Here is a 21,047-nt window from a genome sequence, read left to right as displayed (position 1 = left end):
TGTTCTCTTTGTTTTTGCGTCTTGAGTACAAATACCGGGAGGTGTTATTTTCATCAAAGATGCCACCAGGAAAAAGAAAAACTTTCCTACTGTGTGTTGTTGAGTCAGGGAGATCAAGGAGCCAAAGAAACCACCATCCTTACAGGACTCCATCTACTTAGTCCCCTTTTTCTCCTCTCTGCCCATCCATTAGGGCCAGTATTCTAGCCTCAGTGCTAGTATGTCATTTTATTTTATTATGTTTTATGTGTGTGTGTGGTTTTTTTTTTGGGGGGGGGCATATTCAACAGTGCTAAGAGTTTACTCCTGGCTCTGCACTCAGGCATCACTACAGGTAGGACTCAGGAAGCCAGGGATCAAACCCAGGTTGGCCTTATGAGAGACAAGTGCCATGACTTTAGGCCAAGTGTCATTTTAAAATTGGGAACATTATATGCCCATCCCAAAATACCTGATAGAAGCTTTTAGTTGTCTTTTTTATTTTTTCCTTCTGTTGCCATTGTTGTTGTGATTACTGAGGTGTGGGGTTGGGGAGTCACACACCTGGTTTTAGTGTTCAGTGAAGGTCAGGTACCCTGTGCCACTGTGATTGCATTTGATGATGAGAGAAGTACCAGGAATCCAGCAGTAAGCCTCATGCCTGCAAGGCAGGTGGTCTACTGCTGAGCTATTCCTGGGAGAAACAGCACATTTTTAGTGCTCTTGGCCTAAAATTCTTTAGTTGTTTCCTTTTAGTTCAATATAGCGCACATGCGCACACCTCTGTGTGTGTGTGTGTGTGTGTGTGTGTGTGTGTGTGTGTGTGTGTGTGGTGTTTGGGCTATATCTGGCAGTGCTTGGGGAGGCTGCTCCCACCTCTGTGCTTGGGGGTCACTCCTGGTGGTAATCAGAGGACCACACCAGGCCTGAGATTGAACTGGAATCAGTGGTAACACCTTAATTTCTGTTCTATCTCTCTGACCCTATCTTATCTTATTTTGCCTTAAATTTTGATAGTGATACCTTAGGTTTTACAAACAGCTGCACCAACAAACTAGGGAAATTTTCTGTTTATACATTTACCTGAGTGTTTAAAGTAATTTTGATTCATATTTGTCTGAATATAATTTTAAAATGATTGGAATAACAGGCATTTTAAGTCTCCAGTGATAGGAATAATTTTTTAAAAATTAAGAGTTTGGCTTATCTTACTCAGATAGCATGTGCCTGAAAGCTCCATAATATCTCTTCTGTGTGTTTGACTATAGATGAAGCTTTAAATTTATCATCTCAGGTGTAGGTAACAATATCTATTACTCAAACTTAAGAGAATTAGTTTGGAGAATGCATGCAAAGATTTTTGCCAATACCTTAGCCTCTGTTATATTAGTTTTCTCATGCCACTTTGGCCTGGTGTGGTATGTGCTGTCTTTTCAATTGTCTCCATGTAATGAGCTTTAGTTCCTAACTGTTATACAAGTATGACATTTAATCAATGTTCATTCTTAAGAAATGTAATTCACTTGCTGCACTAGTAGACCTTTATAAATGTTTAATTATGCACACACTTTCAGGAAATGTTTCTCAGTGTTTATCTTTTAATACTTATTAGATCCTCCTTTGCAAAGAAAACTGCCAGAGAAAATTTAAAGTGTACTCACCAATATATATGATTTTGTAAAGTCTTGAGTTTAAGACATCCCAATAAAGCTTTTTTCATATTTACTTTTCTTTTTCTTACAAGTAGATTCAAAATAGGTAGATTTTGCTACAACCAGATGGTTCAAGCCATGAAACATATTAAAACATGTATCGTGGAAAGATTCATTCTCTGCTTTGTTCTCCAACCAGTCCTTTCCTACCACTACCACAAAATGAAAAGCGCGTTTATTCATTTCTTAGACTCTTTCCAGATGTCTTTATGCAAATATAAGCAAGTATAAATTCATAGTCCTAATTTTACTTTTTAAAATGGAAGGTAAAATTCTGTGCACACTTCTTTATGTTGCATTTCACACCGAAAAAAGGTACCTTGGTGTTCCTTCCACAGTGGAACGAGAAGTGATTCATCATTCTTATAGCTGCCTGGTATCCTTTTGTATGACTACACTCCAATCTTTTAACCAATCCCTCATTTGTTGACTTGTGAGTTGCTTCCTGTCATGATTTATGAACACTTGAGTTGTTTCCACTATTTGGCTATTATGAGAGTTCTATCATGAGAAGCCTTTACGTATATTATTTTATGCATGAGTAGGTATATCTGTAAGGTAAATTGCAGTAATGGAAATTTGGATCAGAGGGTATGGGCATGGATTAGGAGATAAAGATTACCCAAGAGAGAGAGACACACAGAGACAGAGACAGTCAGAGACAGCAAGATAGAAATAACGAGAAGAAAAGTGCCTGCCATAGAGGCAGGCTGGCAGGCGGGGTGGGGAAGAGGCAGGAGGGATAGAGGGATATTGGTGGTGATAAATGTACACTGGTGGAGGGATGGGTGTTGGAACATTGTCTTACCGAAGATCATGAAAGCTTTGTAACTGTATCTCATGTGACATGGTGATTTGATTAAAAAATAATAATGATTTTAAAATTACCTTCCTTAAAGGTTATACTGGTTCCTACTGCAGCATACAGTGTGCAGAGTCTGATTCCGAGAATCTCACTAATAGTAGGAAAATGTTCATAAGGCTTTAATTTGCATATCTTAAGTATTAGGTTGAACATCTTTCCTTACTTTTAAGAGCCATTCTTAATTTCCTTTTCTTTAAATTTATGTTATTAGCATAGGTCTGTATTTCTCCTGAGTCTTGATAAGAGTGTTAAAAATCTAGTATATGTAAATATCTAAGATTTGGACAAGTCTTAGGAGCTGATCTCTAACCAAACCAGTCTTTTTGTAACCTCCAGACTCTTGAAATTTACCCCATGTGGGTAGAAACATGGAACTTCCCGACACTTCCCCTTTTCATGAGAGGAGGTGGGGGTGGGGGGAGGATTTTTCTAATTAGCATGGAGAGAAGAAAGAGAGAGTGTGATGAAGCATTTATGTTGCTAAATTAATTCATGCAGTGATTCAAGTACCATGATATTATTAGCTTCGATTAAACATCATTCTTATAAAAACAATTAAGAGCTAAAGCTTATTATGTAGATAATGTTACTAAAGAAAGATAAATAGGATTACCAACATAATTTATAACCATCGTTTCCCCCGACCCCCACCCACTTTGGCTAAGCAGAAAAAAAAGAGTCAGAACCCAGATGGGGTATCTTTGGGTAATTAAAGGCATCTCTCATACCTACTGAAAAGCTGATTTTCTGAAGTTGAAACTTTACATCTGTCTGCTTTCATCAGTTTTTCTCCCCTCTTTGCCTGCCTCCCTCTCCCTTCTTACTTTTTCGCCCTCTCCCAGATAATGCTCCCTAACTCTTGAGTAACTGAGAATACATTTCATTTCTTTTCCCCTCTGACTTACCTTTCAGGACTCAGTAGACATTACAGAGCATATAACTGCACTCAACTCATCTCTTTTGGAATTTATTCTAGCAAACAGCTATGTTATTTCCATTTTAAACCATGTCTGGAATCTACATGTCAAGACTTGATTATGACCAGAGCACATTTTGCTCATTCAGGATTAGGCCGTAGTGACTATAAATCCCAAATAGCGGCTCACCTACCCCTGAGAACCAGAGAGACGGTGGGTTAAGAGAGGTGAAAATTGTCATATTATTTTTAGTTGTTCTATACTGTTTTTATTTTAGTTTTAAAGATAGTGATAGTTATTTTCACTTTTGGTTTTGGGTTTTGTTTTGTTTTTAAAGTTTTGAGCCATAGCTAGCGGTGCTCAGGGCTTACTTCTGGCTCTGTGCTCAGGGATCACTTCCGGCAGTGCTCGGGGGATCCTATGGGATGCCAGGAATTGAATGCGGGTTGGCAGCATGCAAGGCAAATGCCCTACCCACTGTACTATCACTCGGGACCCCCTTGCTTGGTTTGTTAGTCTACAAGTTCTGAGGCCAGAAAGTTTCTCTCTACCCATTCACATCTTGTACACTTTATTTTATTTTCTCTTATTTTTGTTTCCGGGCTACACTCTGACGTGTTCAGCAACTATTCCTGGCTATGTGACTCCTGGCAATTGGGTGGGTGGGGTGGGGACGTATATAGTACCCAGGGTTTGAGCCTGGTTGGCATGATCCAAAGCAAGTGTTTTAGTCCCTGTACTATATCCCTGGTCCCTATAAACTTGATTTTAGCTGCCTTGGTGACTGGTGGCTAATTGACCCTTAACCCTGAGCCCAGCCTTTGCTAACCTCTCCCAGATCCCTGCTTGACCTTTATGGCTTCAGAGGTGCTCTTAGCCAGATCTCATATTCAGAAAAAAACAAAACTTGAATGTTTCTCACTATTACATGTATGTGACCCAGAAATTCAAGGACAGTGTTGCAAGGAGTAAATGTCTCTTTTCCAATCTCACAATGTCCATGCCATAAATCCCAACGCCTCTGGGACATTTGTTTTATAAATGCTGTAGTTATAAGGCACCCAGGGGTTAATATGTAAAATTTTTCAATGTACATATTTAAAGTATTCCATCATTTTACAAATCATATTTCAGCATTTACTAATTTAAAAAAATACCGATCCTCTCAAAAACTATAAAGTGGGTCAGCTCCAGGGCTGTGAGTTAGATTATTATGTTCCTAAACTAAGGCTACCCACTTAATAAGATGCAGCTATGCAGACGTTGGAGAGTGATATTTATGGACATTTAAGGAGAGAGACTGTTGTGTCTGTTATAGATTCCTTTTATGTTTTACAAGATACATGTCATTCAATTGGCCATGAAAAGGAAAGGCCTCTAAATTCTTCTGTATGCACATTGCTAGTTAAAACAGTTGCCATTTGTTGTGAACATTGATCTGATTATCCAAAATTAAATGAAATGTATGATCCAAAATAGCATTTTTACTTGCTCTTATGGTGAATGTGTACTTTGGTGTTGAACTTGGATATCTTTGTGTTGCCAGTGGTTAAATGTAAGCAGCGGTGGCGGGTTGACCTCGATGCTGCAGTGAGGAGCATGCTCATTCCCTTGGGACCTGGTGGTGCTCCATTGCTCCTCCCTGAGCCTCTGGACATTGCAAAACAATGAAATTGCTCTGAAATTTCTAAAACGCTTTCCAGTTCTTTTACTTGGTGGGATGGGGGAGCTAGGAGCCACATCCAGTGATCCTCAGCAATTACTACTTGCTCTGTGCCCAGAGGTTGTCCAGAGGTGATTAAGGGACCTTGTGGTGCTACAGATCCAACCTGGGCCTCCTGCGTGCATAGCAGGTGTTCAGGCCTTTGGTCTCTCCCGTCCTTCTTTCCAGTGTTTGGATTCTATGATCCGGAGTATGATTTTGTTATTTTAAATTATTGTATAGGATCTCAATTGCTCTGTTTGATTTTAATATGGGGTATGTCTTTAAACAGTTGCATATTGATGATGGTCAGTAATGCATTCAATATTCAACATTTATTGTATACCTACTGTATATTCCAGTACAGAGACTCAGAGAGCTTCTGTTGAAGTAGGGGAGATAAATGCCAGATAAGTATTTGAAATAAATAAACATTTATTTAGATACTTCCTTTTTGTTTTATCAGAGACGTATTACTTAAGGGTTATAGTGCTTGCTTTGCATACTATTGACCCCAGTTTGTTCATTGGCACTGCTTAGTGAGTCCTGAGCACAGAGCCAGGAATAGCCCCCGAGCATCACCAGCTCTAGCTTCAAAACCTAAATAAATAACTGTTCTCTGAAATAAACATTTTAAAGAGTTCCAGCTGTTGGGAAGAAAATGAGAATAAGTTGAAAGAAAGGACTCATAGAGAAAGGACTACATTGAGAATGGTGCTCAAGATGAAAAGATGACATTTTAGCAAGATCAGAATACTAAGAAGAGATTATTTGTACAGAAAGTCCTGTTATCATTATTGTAGGTAGAAGGAATTGCTCCTTGAATGCTCATTACATCACTAAGCAGAATTCAAGGAGCAAGAGAAAATTTGTGTGGCCAGAATGTAGTGAATAGAGAAGAGAAAGATGTAAGACAAGATAAGGAAGAGAAAGATGTAAGACAAGATAAGGAAGTGGGTAGAGGTCTAAATACACCTGCCACCATGGTCAGGTACTTGGATAGTTGTCTAAGTGTAGTGCTAAGCCTCTAGAAAACTGAAGCTAAGACATAATTTACATTGTTTTGTTTTCAAGTAAAATGCGGGCTGCCCTGTGAACAGTGGGAGGGTGAGTTTCAAGTTTAGTTTCCAAAGTGCAGGAAGGTGTTGGGGACTTAGACCAGGCTAGTAGTAAAGAAGTGCATAGAAATGTAGGGCCAAGCACCAATAGAACTTGTGTATGGATTCAAGGCAGATTGTAAGGACAGAAGAGGATCCAAGATAACAGTGATTTGGGACCTGAGTGAATGGTTGAATAAAGTATTCCCAGGAAATATTCCCTCATATGTGGGAAAACAAATATTCTGTTTCGAACACATCAGGATTGAGTGACATTTCAATATTCAAGCAGTAATCTTGAGTCATGGGAGAAGTCTTGGCTATAGATATGCGTCATTACATTTACATGTGCTAATGTGGAGAGATAAAAAAAGAAGGATGAATTAAAGGGGTGTAGTTAACAGAAGGTGATCACACCATATTGACAGGTATTGAATTTGGGGGGAAATGAGAAAAGAGCAACACTGCTGGATCTGAGGAGGTGTAATCAATGAGAAAGGTGGAAACCCAGGGCCATCATCCAAACTAAGCAAAAATTGAAAATGTAATACTACCACAATGTGAAAAATGAAGAGACTAGTGAATGTTTTAGATTGGTATTAGTGATTGTGGGTCTCAAAACGTGATTCCTAGTGGACCAGAATAATAACAGTGGTTTAAGTCACTTGCCTTGCATGCAAACAACTCCCACTTGATTTCTGATATCACATGCTCCTTTGAGCACCACTAGGAATGACCACTGAGTACACTGTATCACTGTCATCCCATTGTTCATCGATTTGCTTGAGCAGGTGCCAGTAATGTCTCCATTCGTCCTAGCCCTGAGATTTTAGCAGCCTCTCTTTACTCATCGTTCACAACAGTGCCACATTGGAGGTTCTTTCAGGGTCAGGGGAATGAGGCCCATCATTGTTACTGGTTTTGGCATATTGAATATGCCATGGGGAGCTTGCCAGGCTCTGCCATGCAAGACAGGATACTCTCTTTTGTAGCTTGACGGGTTCTCCGAGAGGGGGAACTAGACAACAAGAGGTCAAAGCGCTTCCGGGAGCTTTGTTATAAAACAAAGTCTCTAGATCTTGGCCATTGATGGGATTACATGGGGTTGGAGGTGGTGGGGTGGTGCGGGGTGGCATTTTGTGGGTGTGACTGCTTAGCTACTGGAAAAAGGGGTACCTGGGAGGCTTGGGGATCTCAGCCCCGGGTTCCACACACCTGGGTTCCTCTGCCGGTTCCTTCATGTTTGAGGCTCATCCGAACGTGTGGAGAGGGGCCTTGAGCATGGCTGTGGCTAGGCTCCAGAGGTCTTCGGCCGCGGGAGCTCTGCTCGGGGCAGGGGAGGGAAACTGAAGCCCACCCCCTCCAAGGGTCCCTAGGGAAGACAGCCAGGCATGGGGACAAGAGACTCTCTGCCTTCATATTTACATTAACTGTAAAATACTTTAAGTCATTTCATACAAAATTGCTATTTTTAATGCAGTTCCTATAGTGTTTTTGTTTGTTTATTGTTTTAGTCTGAGGCCACACCCAGTGATGCTCAGGGGCTCCTCCCAGCCAAGTGCTTGGGGGCTTCTGCAGTGCTGAGGTACCATGTGATGCCGAGGATCAAACCCAGGACTCCGACATACAAAGCATGTTTGCATGTGCTCAGCCTCTGAACTATCTCTCTGGTCCCCAGAGGCACTTTTCTTATGCTTACAAAAAATAACTTGAATCCAATGCAAAGCAATTGCCCCCTAATCGTGATTCAAGAAAAGAGGACAAATGGTGTGCCGAGGGCAGTTTTCCAGTGAAACTCTTTTCCTAGCAGGGAGATGATTTATAATACCCAAGAGGTCTCACATTTTGCCATATTTCACTTTCTAAAATAAAATTTTATAGAAAGGAATTTAAAAGTTCTTTTTTTTTCCACAGTCATTGTTGAGCTAAATAATGTTTTATTGCAACCCTATTTTTCATCCTCATTCCTCACGTAAAGTCAGGATACTAGTACATACTACAAGCTGGGGCTGCCCTTGTTATCCAGTTGTTTCTTCACGGATTTAATGAAAATTCTGAAGGACTGGAGAGATAGCACAGTGGGTAGGGTGTTTGCCTTGCACGCGGCCGACCTGGGTTCGATTCCTCTGTCCTTCTTCGAGAGCCCGGGAAGATAACAGGAGTATCCCGCCCGCATGGCAGAGCCTGGCAAGCTACCTGTGGTGTATTTGATATGCCAAAAACAGTAACAATAAGTCTCACAATGGTGCCTGCTTGAACAAATCAATGGACAACAGGACGACAATGCTACAGTGCTACAGAATTTTCATATATAGAAACTTTCTGTGTGTATCTGGAGTGTGTCCCTTGAAATCAGGCTATGTGCAAAGTGCAAAATGGTGTTGTTGGTGATAGATATTATGGCAGAGATAGAAACAAGATTTGTGCAATTTGAGATAATGTGCATAAAGTATCAGATGGGTAAATCATTTCGCTCCTCCTAGCTTAAACCTTTACAAGGAGCACTAGTTCTAAGGCCACCAGAGCACTATTAAAGTGATAATTTAATAAATGATAGCCTAGCACCATAAAAGAGTTGCTATTTGCCTACCTGATGTGTCTGGATTAGGGAACTCAGTTATGCTTCTGGGAGAGTTTGCCACATTATATTTTAAAGATATATTTTATACTTAATGGGTCTGTGTGTATTTGAGAGATTATTTAACTGCGCGTTTAAGGAGGCATTTTTAACCCTCTTGGAACTCATCTCTAATTCAATTATGCGTGAACAGCAATGTTTGTATTATAGGATGTATGGGTTCTGTCTTGTCCGCATAATAAAACAAAACCATGAAAAAAGGAATTTATTAACTTAAATTTTTTTTAATTTGCTTGATTTTTACTTCCTAAGTGGATTAAAATAGGAAAATGCTGAAGCAGTCTAAGAAATCTTAGCAGGCCAAAGTGGAAATGGGAGGCTATTATTAGTGAGCCTTTGCTGTTGGCAAAGGTCTTTACAGACATTCTCTCAATTTATTCTGTTAAGTTTGAATAATAGATATTGTTGTCCACGTGAGAGATGAGAAAATAAAGACTTAGAGGATTTATGTAATTGCCTACTATTAATGGAGAAACCAAGTGTCAAACATTTTCTGAATATAAAGCCTGTGTGTTTCCCACATTACTGTATTAACTAACTACAAAAGAACTCCTATTCCTGTGTTCAAAATGTTTGCAGTCATATTAACTCATAAATGTTAGGGATTTCATGAGTTTAATACACCAATAGTATGCATGTGCTCTCTGTTGCTATAAATGCTTAGAAGAAATGTTCTAGAAGGAAAATGAAAAATCATGTTCTCTCCCTTAATTTGGTTGGCTTATATTTGTTGATGGAAAAATAAAACCACTATTAAATATGTTAAATTTCTGCCTCCTTTATAATTACAAATGCATAATAGGCCTACAATATTCATAATCTAAATGGGGAAAGATTCAGTTAGTGGATATATATCCAGTCCTTAAGTTTGATTGACATTACTCACGCTATAGCTCACCCTTAAATGATTCTGGGGAATCATAGACTGAAAGTTCAGCCTTTGAATTATACTTCATCTCAGTTTTGCTCAAATATGCAAGAAGGAAGTGCTTCAGTCAAAAAAAAGGGTCAGTTTTTAAAGTTCCTTGTGGCATGCTTTCTGGTGTTTTTCTACCAAGTGTAACATCTCTATTAAAAATTAAGTTTATAGATACTTAACAAAGATGGCAAAGCTTTCCACTTAATTTAGCAAGTAGTTTTTAACTAATGGATTTTTAGCCAAACTTTCTGATAATTGAAATTTTAACAGTGTCCCTTGAAATCATTTCCTGGAGGGAAGATTCGGACAGGAATAGTACTAGCAATTCTTGCATACTTCACTTTTATGTTTACAAAAAGGTGACATTTTTCAGATAATGCACAAATGCTTTTACTTATTTTCTGCAATACATTCCTAATTGTCAAGGAAGCAAATTTTTGAGTTTTATTGTCCCCAGAATAACCATTATGTGTTTTTTACTTTTTCTATCACAATAAATATTGAATGTTTTGTTAAGCGTATCTTAAGCAAAATATAGAAGTCAATATAGGCTACAGTTATATAGTGGAGAAATATTTGATTAGTGTTATGCTTAAAATCAGTACTCAGATTCCCCAATAGATCTAGTTGTTACATGTGTACTATGTAGTTGTGTAGTTATTACCTGTCAAGTGGTATGCATGTCCACCTTTGCAATATCTGTGTTACTGTGCGGTGTTTGAATTATTCACGTTGGGCCACAGAGATAAACCAATTTCTCACATAGCTTTTCTAATATTCTGAACCCTCTGAACTCTCATTTCATACTTGTAGGCTACTTCCAAACTAAAGATTTTCTGAAAGTATCAACATTCTTTGAGTCTGGTGATCCTAAATGTACAATTAAAAGTCTATACATTTTACGCACTAAAGCAAAAATCCGTATATATTTTCTAAAATGAAGTATCTGGAATATTACAGAAGCTGTGTGTCATCTTGGTTCTTGCAATTATCACTAAGTACCTGGTCTTTCTACAGCAAACCATACTCAAAATAAGTCACAAGATCAAGATGGTTGTCTCCAACTATTGCCCATTGTATTTTGCCATGAAGATAGCAATAGAGAAATCTTTGAAATTTAGGATTTCTTTGTTTACTGCTCATTTGAGTGCCTTTTCCTGACAGTACTCATAGATAGGCACATATTCATGGATGACTGTAGCCTTGAGTTATATGTATGAATATATATTTATACATGAGCCTGTACACGTGCCTGCATTTTTCGTGTCTCTTATGTTCCCTTATGTTAGTATATTTTTATCTAAAAAGTGTTAGGGTCTTAGTGGAGTCTTAGGGGCAGAGGATGGGCCGTACCTAGCAGTGCTTACAAGTCATTCCTGGTGATGTTCAGGGAACATATGTGGTGCCAGGGATCTGGGTGAGCAACATAAGGCAAGTACATTATGATATGTACTATCTCTAGTTCCCTGAGCTAAAAAAAAAAAGATATCTATGTTAAAAAACACTCAGTGGTTTGCCTGTCAAAGTTGAATTTCATTTTTAAAAAGTTGTTCCAAAATATACTGAGGTTCAGAGTTAATGTTTAGGAGTATCCTTCTATAACTTTGACAGTATGATTTTAAAATACCTTAAGGCAAATTATATGGCAGATGAGAACTAGTTAATGAAAGTTTCATTTATCATAAATGAACCTCCTTTATGGTATTATTCCTAATATGATCTAATATAGTTTTACATGATTACTTTCATGATTAAAGTGTCCCAAAGCAGATCCGAATGAAGCCAATGAACAGTGATGGAAAAAAAGGTTTCTTTATTCTCAATGTATGTAAATGTCAGTAACTTGTTAATTGGAAAATTGAAAGAGTTCTACTGAGTATAATGCTACAAAATCAGTTCAAAATTAAACATTCACATTGTGTAGAGTTGAATTGCATTTTCCTTGTTTGTCCTAATTAACTATAAAAGCTGAATTTTTGTTCAGACAAGATTTATGGAGAAAAGTAGTGAAGTAGATGAGGTAGACAAAATTCAAGGAGAGTTAGACAAGCAAGTAATTCATGAGGAAATCGTATGTCTGAACAATTTGTCTCCAAAGCAAATGAAGATAATTTGGTATCTTCGGGGTTATTAAATCTAGTTACCTGACTTTTAATTTTTTATTTTGCCACTGACAAATTGAGTCATGATAGACCACGTAATATCAATGAATTTCACCAACTTTAAAAAATGCAATAATTGGTAGTTTGGAAAAAAGAAGTGTCAGATATCTTTCCTTATTAGGATAAATGATAGGTCTCATTCCCTTGACCCTGAAAGGGACTCCAGTCGTTGGGAAAGACGAGTAAGGAGAGGCTGCTAAAATCTCAGGGCTGGGAGGAATAGAGATGTTACTGGTACCCGCTTGAGTAAATCGATGGACAAAAGGATGACAGTGATAGTGATTACGATAAAAAGTTAAAAGGCAAGTTGAGCAACAGTCAGCCTGGTTTGTAATCACTGTATCACTGTCATCCCCTTGTTCATCAATTTACTCGAGCAGGCACCAGTAACGTCTCCATTCGTCCCAGCCCTGAGATTTTAGCAGCCTCTCTTCTCATTTTTCCCAACAATTGGAGGCTCTTTTCAGGATCAGGGGAATGAGACCTGTTATTGTTACTGTATTTGGCTTATCGAATACACCCTGAGGAGCTTACCAGGCTCTTCCATAACCAAATAAGTAGACAGATAAAATGTTAATAGTGGTTCAGTGTACAATGTCTGCCAACAACAGCCTTCTGATTGTGTTTGCAGCCTGTTACTGGTAGAATTTCCCTAAGGGATCTGGTGACAGTTCTGTGTGGTGGATTTGTCCTCTCACTATGCCTATATTAAGGCTTCAAACAAAGTGGGTAACCTGGTTTTTAATGGACAAAGTAATAGACTTCTTATGGCTTTCTGCTTGGATTTTTGCTTGTGCGAACTCTCTTTATTGAAACAGTATAAGTGAGGGGAAACAGCCTTCCATGGTGTCAGACAGAGCTTCTGCCATTTTTTTTAGGTACTTGGCCTTACACAGAATTTGAATTTACCTGAGATTCACTTTCCTGAAATTTCACAGATTTCTCATTGTGAAAATGGGAACGATATTATTTTTGGCTATAACAGTAGATTCCCACGCAAAGAATTTTATTCCAATGAGATAAGCTGGTTGATGATTACAAGGTAATATGGCAAGTCCTGTGGTTAACTGAAATGCCCCACTGCTTGAAGGATACTAAGGGCCACCCTGAGCAGAAAAACTAGCCAATACAGTCAGTTGTGGTTATTCCCTTCCTCTAGGGTGGGTTCCAGTTTATATGCATTTGGGATAGGCCAGTTATTCTCAATAGAGGGAAAATTTACATGAAAGCAATTGTTGAAGTAACAAAGCATTTGTCTTTGATAGTCATCTGGTAATTCCTAACATCCGGGCTGAATAAGAGTATGCATAGTTTGAAAGGAGAGTAATATCCTGAGGCAAAAACCATTCTAGGTGTGAGCTGATGCAAATTAAGAGCATAACATTTTTGTTTAGGTGGGCATTTGGCTCTGATTTTCACAGGTCTGATCTCTTCTCAGCCCAGTGGCTGGTTTTCGATGAATTGTGCCACAGAACTTATCACAGCCCAAAGGGAAGAATTCTTTTTCTCTTTATGGCTGATTCAAAAACCTCTGCCAAGTCACATTCTCTATGCTACTTTTATTTCTCACTATTGTGGAAACACATTATTGGTTACTATGTGATTCCTGCTGGCTCTCCTATATTACTCAGCTTCCTCTCTCCCAGATAAATGGGTGGAACTATGACCTTTTGCACTCATAATAGTCCTGGTACTTATTTACACCCATCAGTCTTCACTGCAGAAATCAGATGAGAAAGGTTCTGTTTTTATTTCAGAGGTGAATATACTGAAGTTAAGGGAGAGTGAATATCTTGTCAAAGGTCCACAACCTGTAAGTAAGTGGCCGGGCAGTATGAACTATAAGCTTTGCCTTATACACTAAAATTCTAGCATATTTGAAATGGCATTATTGTCTTCTATATGAAAATTTATTTCTGATCTGACACTATTATAAGCAATGGTCTTGCTTTATCACTACCTTCACTGTAAAACCAGAAAGTATCCAAAGTATGGCTTTAAATAACAAAAATCAGACTCTACAGCTGTCTGACAGCCATGATAAATCCTGCTCTAATCATGCATTAAAACACATGTCATCTCTTTGATAAGCAGTTAGCTGTTATTGCTTGACCTAGCAATAAATTAATAAAGCAAAATATGTGACATCTCTAAGCACATATATCAAATATGTTATTCCCATGTCATTCAAATTTTCTTCTCATCACTTCTAATCCTGAAGCAAAAAGGTGTTAATTCTAAATTGATGTATAATCACAGACTGACATCTAGAAATTTAGTTTAAAACTGGGAATTTTCAAAATGACAAACTAATTTAAAAAATTTAATTCAGAGTAGGTCCTGAGATAAGCCAAAGTCAGAAGAGATGGTCATACAAAGGGTAAGATGCTTGCCTTACATGTGGCAGACCCTGATTCAATCCTCAGCACCACATACGATTCCCTGAAAATCATCAAGGATTTTTATGAGCACAGAACACAGATATAGCCCCCAAGCGTTGCCATATATGGCCCCCAAACCAAATCCCCTCTCACCCATCAAAAAAGGATGTCTCAGAGTGTTAGTCACCTGAGTCACAATGTATCTTGTGAAAATCTAAGTCTCTCAGAATCCATACTTCTCTGCCAAGTCTCTGCTGCTTAGAACTGTTTCTGGATCCTGAGAAAGAAAATTGCAGCATCTCTGCTTTGGAGTCTGGCTATTTGTAGAGATGGGTTGAAAGTCAGAGGGAGAGGAAAGACAGATTTAGTAATGTTTGCCAACCACACAAGTCATAACACCATTTTCTTCTTTGCACTGCTTGATGTCGCCTGGTCCAAGATTTATTTTCCTCTCCTAGCTGTATGAACACTAATGAAAGATTTGAAATATTGTAAGCAGTAGGCTATGAACATGTTGTCTGAAATACTAAAGGAGAAAAGAGAGTATCCCACTATTGATTCATTTTAGGATGATAAACCACTTGTAGGAATCAGTTCATAAATGTTCTATCAGTAGAGAATGGTTGGCATAGAGTGGGAGTTAGACAGATAAATTCAGCCAGATTTTATCACCTAAAATACTTGGAGCTTCTGGGCTGAAGGTATTCTTACAAGTGATTTGTTTATGTGCCAAAAACTGCCTTGAATCTTGTATCATAAATTAAACCAAGAATTCAAGACAAAGAAGTGAGATCTGAAAACTGGGAGACATATTTTCTTTTTTAAGCTGAAATTCCTGAAGCACTACAGATATAACCTCAAGTCCCTGTATCAGTGATATAAGATTACTTTGTAATGCTTCTCTTAAAATACACAAACATACACATACACACAAAATGTATATATGCACAATCATGCATGCACACAGTTCTTTAAAAAAAAACATGTGAATAACATTTTGGCAAATTATTTGATGGTGGTGAAGAGCAAATTTAATAAAGACATATCAGCTAAAGTTTTCTGTGTATTGTTTTCTACCACTAAGGAAGTGGGTTTATTTTTATAAAGCTCTATATCTTCATAATATTTCAAGTCACTTAATTGTAGCTCTGCATTTATATTGTTTGGAGTATGTGAGAGTAATTCTAAGAACAATACTAGAGTTGCTTTCCCTCCCTTTTCTTGTCCTTCAATCTACTAGTATTTCTTTTTATTTCCTTTCTTAATTTTGTCAATTCATCATCTTTTTTACAATACAATAGACTTTCAGGGATATAACTTTTAGGCTATTTATGTGTCTATGTTTCACTGCACTCACCATCAAATTTCTAATATCATCTCATTATTGAAGTGAGCCCTCTTCCCATTCTTCCCACCCATCTTTCCTCTTTTCCTTCAGTAACCCCAGTGGTTTTGATTGAGTTTAAGAGTTTTGTTGGTTTGGGGATGGTCATTCACTTAGTTATTCATACTCTACTTGTAACTGAAGCCATTGGACATTTATCTTTCATTTCATTGCTTATTTCAGTTAGGATAATCATCTCAAGTTCTATTTTGTCCCAAATGATCTCATCTTTTTTAATGGTAGAGTAGTATTCAGCTATGCCATAGCTTCATTATCCAGTCACATGTCAATGAACATCTATGTTGATCCCATTCATAATTCATTATGAAAACCACTGTTAGGGGTGAACAGTGGAAAATTCCTTAAAGCCAACACATCTTCTGCAAATAAATTCATCTTTTAGTTTTGCTTGCAGTCTTGGATCTTACTGACATGAGATTATATATGTAAAGGACTAATGCTGACATTGAGTACCTGATAAGTATGAGCTACAGTTTACAGTGTTGCTTAGATCACTTATAGTAGAAGCCAGTGGCACTGATACATAATGAAAGAAGCATATAAAAATCTTATATGGTGCATCTAAAATTCTATTTTTTCTTCAAGGATATAAGTTACATCCTTCTCTACAATCAGGAATAGTCAGGTTTACTTTTCCGCCTATCTATTTTGTACTCTAATATAAACTTGTAGGGCAAGTGCAGAGAGATGCAGGATTGGGGCTACACCTGCAACGCTCAATGTTTTCAGGGATAGTTCCCAGAAGTACTTGGGGATACTATGTGTGCTAAGAATCAAACCCAGGACTTCTTCATACAAATCATGTTCTCCTACCTTTTGAGCTATCTCCCTGGCTTCTGATAACTTCTGACTTAATGTATTATTATATTACCAGAGATTTCATTTTGTTTCACTGTTTTGATTGTTAATGAAAGTAGAGTTCTGGAAAAAGCTTTGGTTTTACTCAACCTGTTGGAAACATACTTTGGTGAGCCTTGTTTCAGGCATGAAGTCAGCAGTTGGGATCACAAAGTGAAGTTCTGCCCACAAGTTTCTGGTTCCTCCATCACACCAATGATCCCAGGAAAACTGGGTTGAGCTCCTTCTTCCTAAATGTTACTCAATGTTGAAATAAATGCTGTTCATTTTTTTTCCTTTTGATGTATCTAGAATCCTAGATACTAATACTTTTATTGCATATTGGAAACTGAGTCTTAACAAACAGTGATAATTCTTTTTTTTAGTTTCATTGAGAAATCTCTCAGTCATACTGTTCATCTTATCATTAATTTCTGTAAGCTAATTATATACTAGTAATATGTTTCCATTTATACCATTCTTGATTAATGGAGCAAGGGGTGGGAATAAGAAGAAAGAGAAGGAAAAATACTGGGCTGCTGAATCAGGTGTGAAAGTTGCTTAAGTCAAAAAATTTCATCATGTCACTGATTATGAGGGCAAAATGTAAGATCTTTAAAGGCTGATCATCAGACCAAGGCAAGAATGTTCCACCCTAGAAATACATGTGAATCATTTATAATGACATCTAGTATTCATTCATACAGTGGCACAAGATTTAGACCTCTTAAAATAAAGTCATTCCGATTGCACCTTGCTTCCTCTCATTTTCCCTATCAATCTTGACCTCATTCTGAAACTTTTAAATATAAAACCCTTTCAAATATCAGGTAAAGAGAGAGTTTTTGGAAAGCTTTACAAAAACTCTTATAAAGACTCTTTTTCTCTGTACTTTACATTAGAAATGCGAAGAGATACCAGATAAGAGACCCCCAAAAGTGACTATAGTAATCAAAAAATATAATTATTTAAATGATACTTTTTAAACTGACTTAGTTTTTTCAATGATGACATCTTACAACATTTTAAGAGGAATTTCAAGGTCTATGTACTATTTATAATCTCCCAAATTTACTACATACTAAATTGTGGACAGTGTGTATTAAAGTAACTTCTTAACTTCATAGTTATTTCCACTGAGAAAAATAAAGGGTTGAGTAATCTTGATTTCTCTGGTTGTCTTATTGAATATTTATTCTACCACACAGCTCTAGATTTTTATATATTTATTATATATTTTTCATTGATACTTGTGACCTTCCCAAAATATTCAGCTAGTGTCTCGTGTCCCCCTTCTCTCTCTCTTTCTCTCTCTCTCATGCTCTCTCTCCTCCTTCTTTCCATATATGTATATATCTCTACATAAGTGTATATATATATGGGATTATATATATATTAATCTTTACTTTTTGGGTCACACCCAAAAGTCAAAATTAGTATTCAGGGACTGCTCCTAGTTCTCTACCTAGATGTAAACTCTGGTGGTGTTCAGGGTATCATATGTGGGTGCCGGTGATTAAAACAGGGTCACAGCTGATGCAGCCACATGCAAGACAAGTGCATCATCTCCTCCCTTCCCCTCCCGCTTTCCCGAGCTGTGATCAGGACTTATACCTGTACTACCTCTCCAGCTAATCCATGCTTTCTTCCCTGAAAAAAAAAATGGTATATTTTAAAAATAAGAATTAACAAATGTGGTTCTAGGTAGCCAATATTTAACTAAACTGAAGTAATTATATTTTAAATCACATTTTATTAGAATGCTAACAACTTATTGAACTTGGTGTATATCATAGTTTTGGGATTCTAAGGATGTCGGCTTGCAGAATTTGGTGATTAAGTCAAAACTGTAAAGCATGTATATCTAGCCCACCCTACAAGAAAATATAAAAGCTCTACATAATTTAAGACGTTAAAGTTTTAAATTGGGATCTGATATGTTAATGAACATGAACTATATGGCTCAGTGTATCATCTTTTTAAAAATGTTCCTATTTTTGGTCTGTGACTGCCATGATTTTTTCTCATCTATCCTTGCTTTAAACAGTGCTAGGAAGAAGCATAAGATTTGTCATTTGTGATCCAGACACATGAGCAATAAGAATGCCAGAGGCAGAAAATGTGCAATTTCATCCTCATTAATTTCATAGAGGATTTACAAATTAACCTGGCTAGAAATATTGCTCTTCTTAGAGTCCTGAAAGCATCACTGAGCAGTACAGTTATCACGGACCCATTCCACAAGGTTGATCAGCTGCTTGAGGGGTCACATAGGTCTGTTCTAGAGACCTTTCTGGTTCCAATAAAACTGCCTAGATGCAAGAGTACAACTTTGCTTGAAGAAAAAGACCTTAAGGCAACAGTACCAGGGAAGATTCTTTCCCCGTGGCCCTAACATGTAGTAGGACATAACTTCATCTTCAGTTCTCCTTTATTGGCAAGGAAGTATTACCTTGATGTTCATTTCTCTCTCCACCCTACGGGGAAAATTATTATTGGAAATCTTACTTTAAACATGTTTAGTTAGACGCATAAGAAAACCATTTATGGCTTAAAGTTGATCAAAAGCAGATGAAATTAATTCAGAACCATATCATTGCAATAGTTTCATTTCCATTTAAGAAAACAAATGCCTAAACAATATGGCACAGTATTTGAGCTCTGGGAGAGTACTGAAGCCAACTTCTTTGTATGCTTCCACTGACCCTGTCAGGTAAGACATCAGAAGAGCTATATTCTCACTTCCTGTGCAGTTTCTGTTGTTGATAGCCATTGGAACAGAAATTTCTGAACTTTAATGTGCACTCAGATCTCCTGGGACCTGAACCACTGCATTTTTTGTGGTGGGGGTTGTTAGTATGGATAAAAGGGTTTGGAGTCACACCCAACAGTCTTCAAAAGCTATTCCTGGCTCTATGCTTAAACATCACTCCTGGCGCTATTTAGGCGTCCTTATGTGGTGTTGAGATTTGAACAAGGATCTGCTGAATGCAAGGCAAGTGCCCTAATCCCTGTACTATTTCTGTGTCCCTGAGATTCTGCCTTTCTGACAAGTTCCAGCTGATGGCCATGTTCCTCACTGGTGGACAACATTTTGTGTAGCAGGAAGATTTGTGATGCAGCATTGAGGGAGGAAAATGATTATATAAGAAATGCCTGTCGCCAGAGTGACAGTACAGTGGGTAGGACACTTGCCTTGCACATAGCCAACCCAGGTATGATTCCCAGCACTACATAAGTTCCTTAAGCCCTCCAGGAATGCCGAGCCAGGAATAAACCTGAGCACTACTGGTGTGGCCCCCAAACAAACAAACACACAAACACAGACACAATAAAAACATGCCCACAGCAATGTGAGCATGTGGTTGGCATTATTTGGGACTGTAACATTTCACCCCTGAAATGTTATGTGATTGTAATTAAGGTGATTTTAGAGGATGCCTATCTCTGGTACATTTGTTTTTATTTTTTAATTTTGGGGCCACACAGCAATGTTTAGTATTTACTCCTGGTTCTGTACTTAGGGATCACACCTGGCAGTGCTCAGGCGCTCACATAGAATCCTGGGGATCAAACCCAGGTTGATCGCATGTAAGGCAAGCACCCTACTCACTCTACTATCACTTCAGCCTCTTCTTCTTAAAATAAAGTTGAGATTTGTTTGAATGAATTTTGTTTTTGAGGAGGGAAGCAAGTAAAGGGAGTTTGGGTCACACCTAGTGGTGCTCAGGGGCTACTCCATTACAAGGCAGGCATCTTATCCCTTGTGCTGTCTCTCTGGCCCCTGTATATTTGGGTTTTTTACTGTGTTCAAAAAGCAAAGGATAGAGACTACTATGGATCCATATATTGCTCTCCTCCCTGCCACCAAGTTCAAATTGTTTTCTCTCCCTTCTGGTTTAAATTTTATTATGTGGATCACTTGATTCTGTTCAGGAAGGAGATGAAATTAATTTGTTTTCAGCTCAGGTTGTAAGCAGTTATTCATGTCATAGCCTAGTCATGTCAAAGGATATATCTGGCATTTAGGGAGAACCCAAGGACTTTTATTCTAAGAAAAAGTATGGCTGCACTAATTGTTTGACCCTGAACAAATAGAGTTATTTTAATCCGGGATCTGGAAGTAGTTAGCATATAAATACTATACAGGTAAGTATAGTATTTAGTATATAAATCTGTAAAATTCTTTGGGAAATCTTTGAACTTTCATTTCTTCACTGTGCTTATAATTATTTTATGAGAAAAGATACATAATTAAGTTCTGTTGTCAAAACCTTTGACAGCTATCATTCAAAAAACCTTAGAGTGTGCCATCAAACCACCAACATAGGTAACTCAAATGTAGTTATAGTGGTTAGAGATTGATAGTCAACAGTTTTGAGAGAGAGACAGCCAGCCAACAATATGCTCAAGGTGGACTACAATAAATTATT

At 37.8% G+C, this 21,047-nt stretch overlaps 1 protein-coding gene and 1 pseudogene across 13 annotated transcripts in view; both read left to right on the top strand.

Moving 5' to 3' along the window:
- Positions 1 to 21,047, top strand: part of GRIP1 (glutamate receptor interacting protein 1) — a 752,587-nt gene that overhangs the window by 492,574 nt on the left and 238,966 nt on the right. The window lies entirely within an intron of this gene.
- Positions 12,535 to 12,664, top strand: LOC129399211 (small nucleolar RNA SNORA70; annotated as a pseudogene).

This window comes from Sorex araneus, chromosome 10 (assembly GCF_027595985.1).
Source record: "Sorex araneus isolate mSorAra2 chromosome 10, mSorAra2.pri, whole genome shotgun sequence".
NCBI lineage: Eukaryota > Metazoa > Chordata > Mammalia > Eulipotyphla > Soricidae > Sorex > Sorex araneus.
The sequence above is the reverse complement of the archived record's forward strand: the minus strand, read 5'-3'. Positions and strand labels throughout refer to the sequence as shown.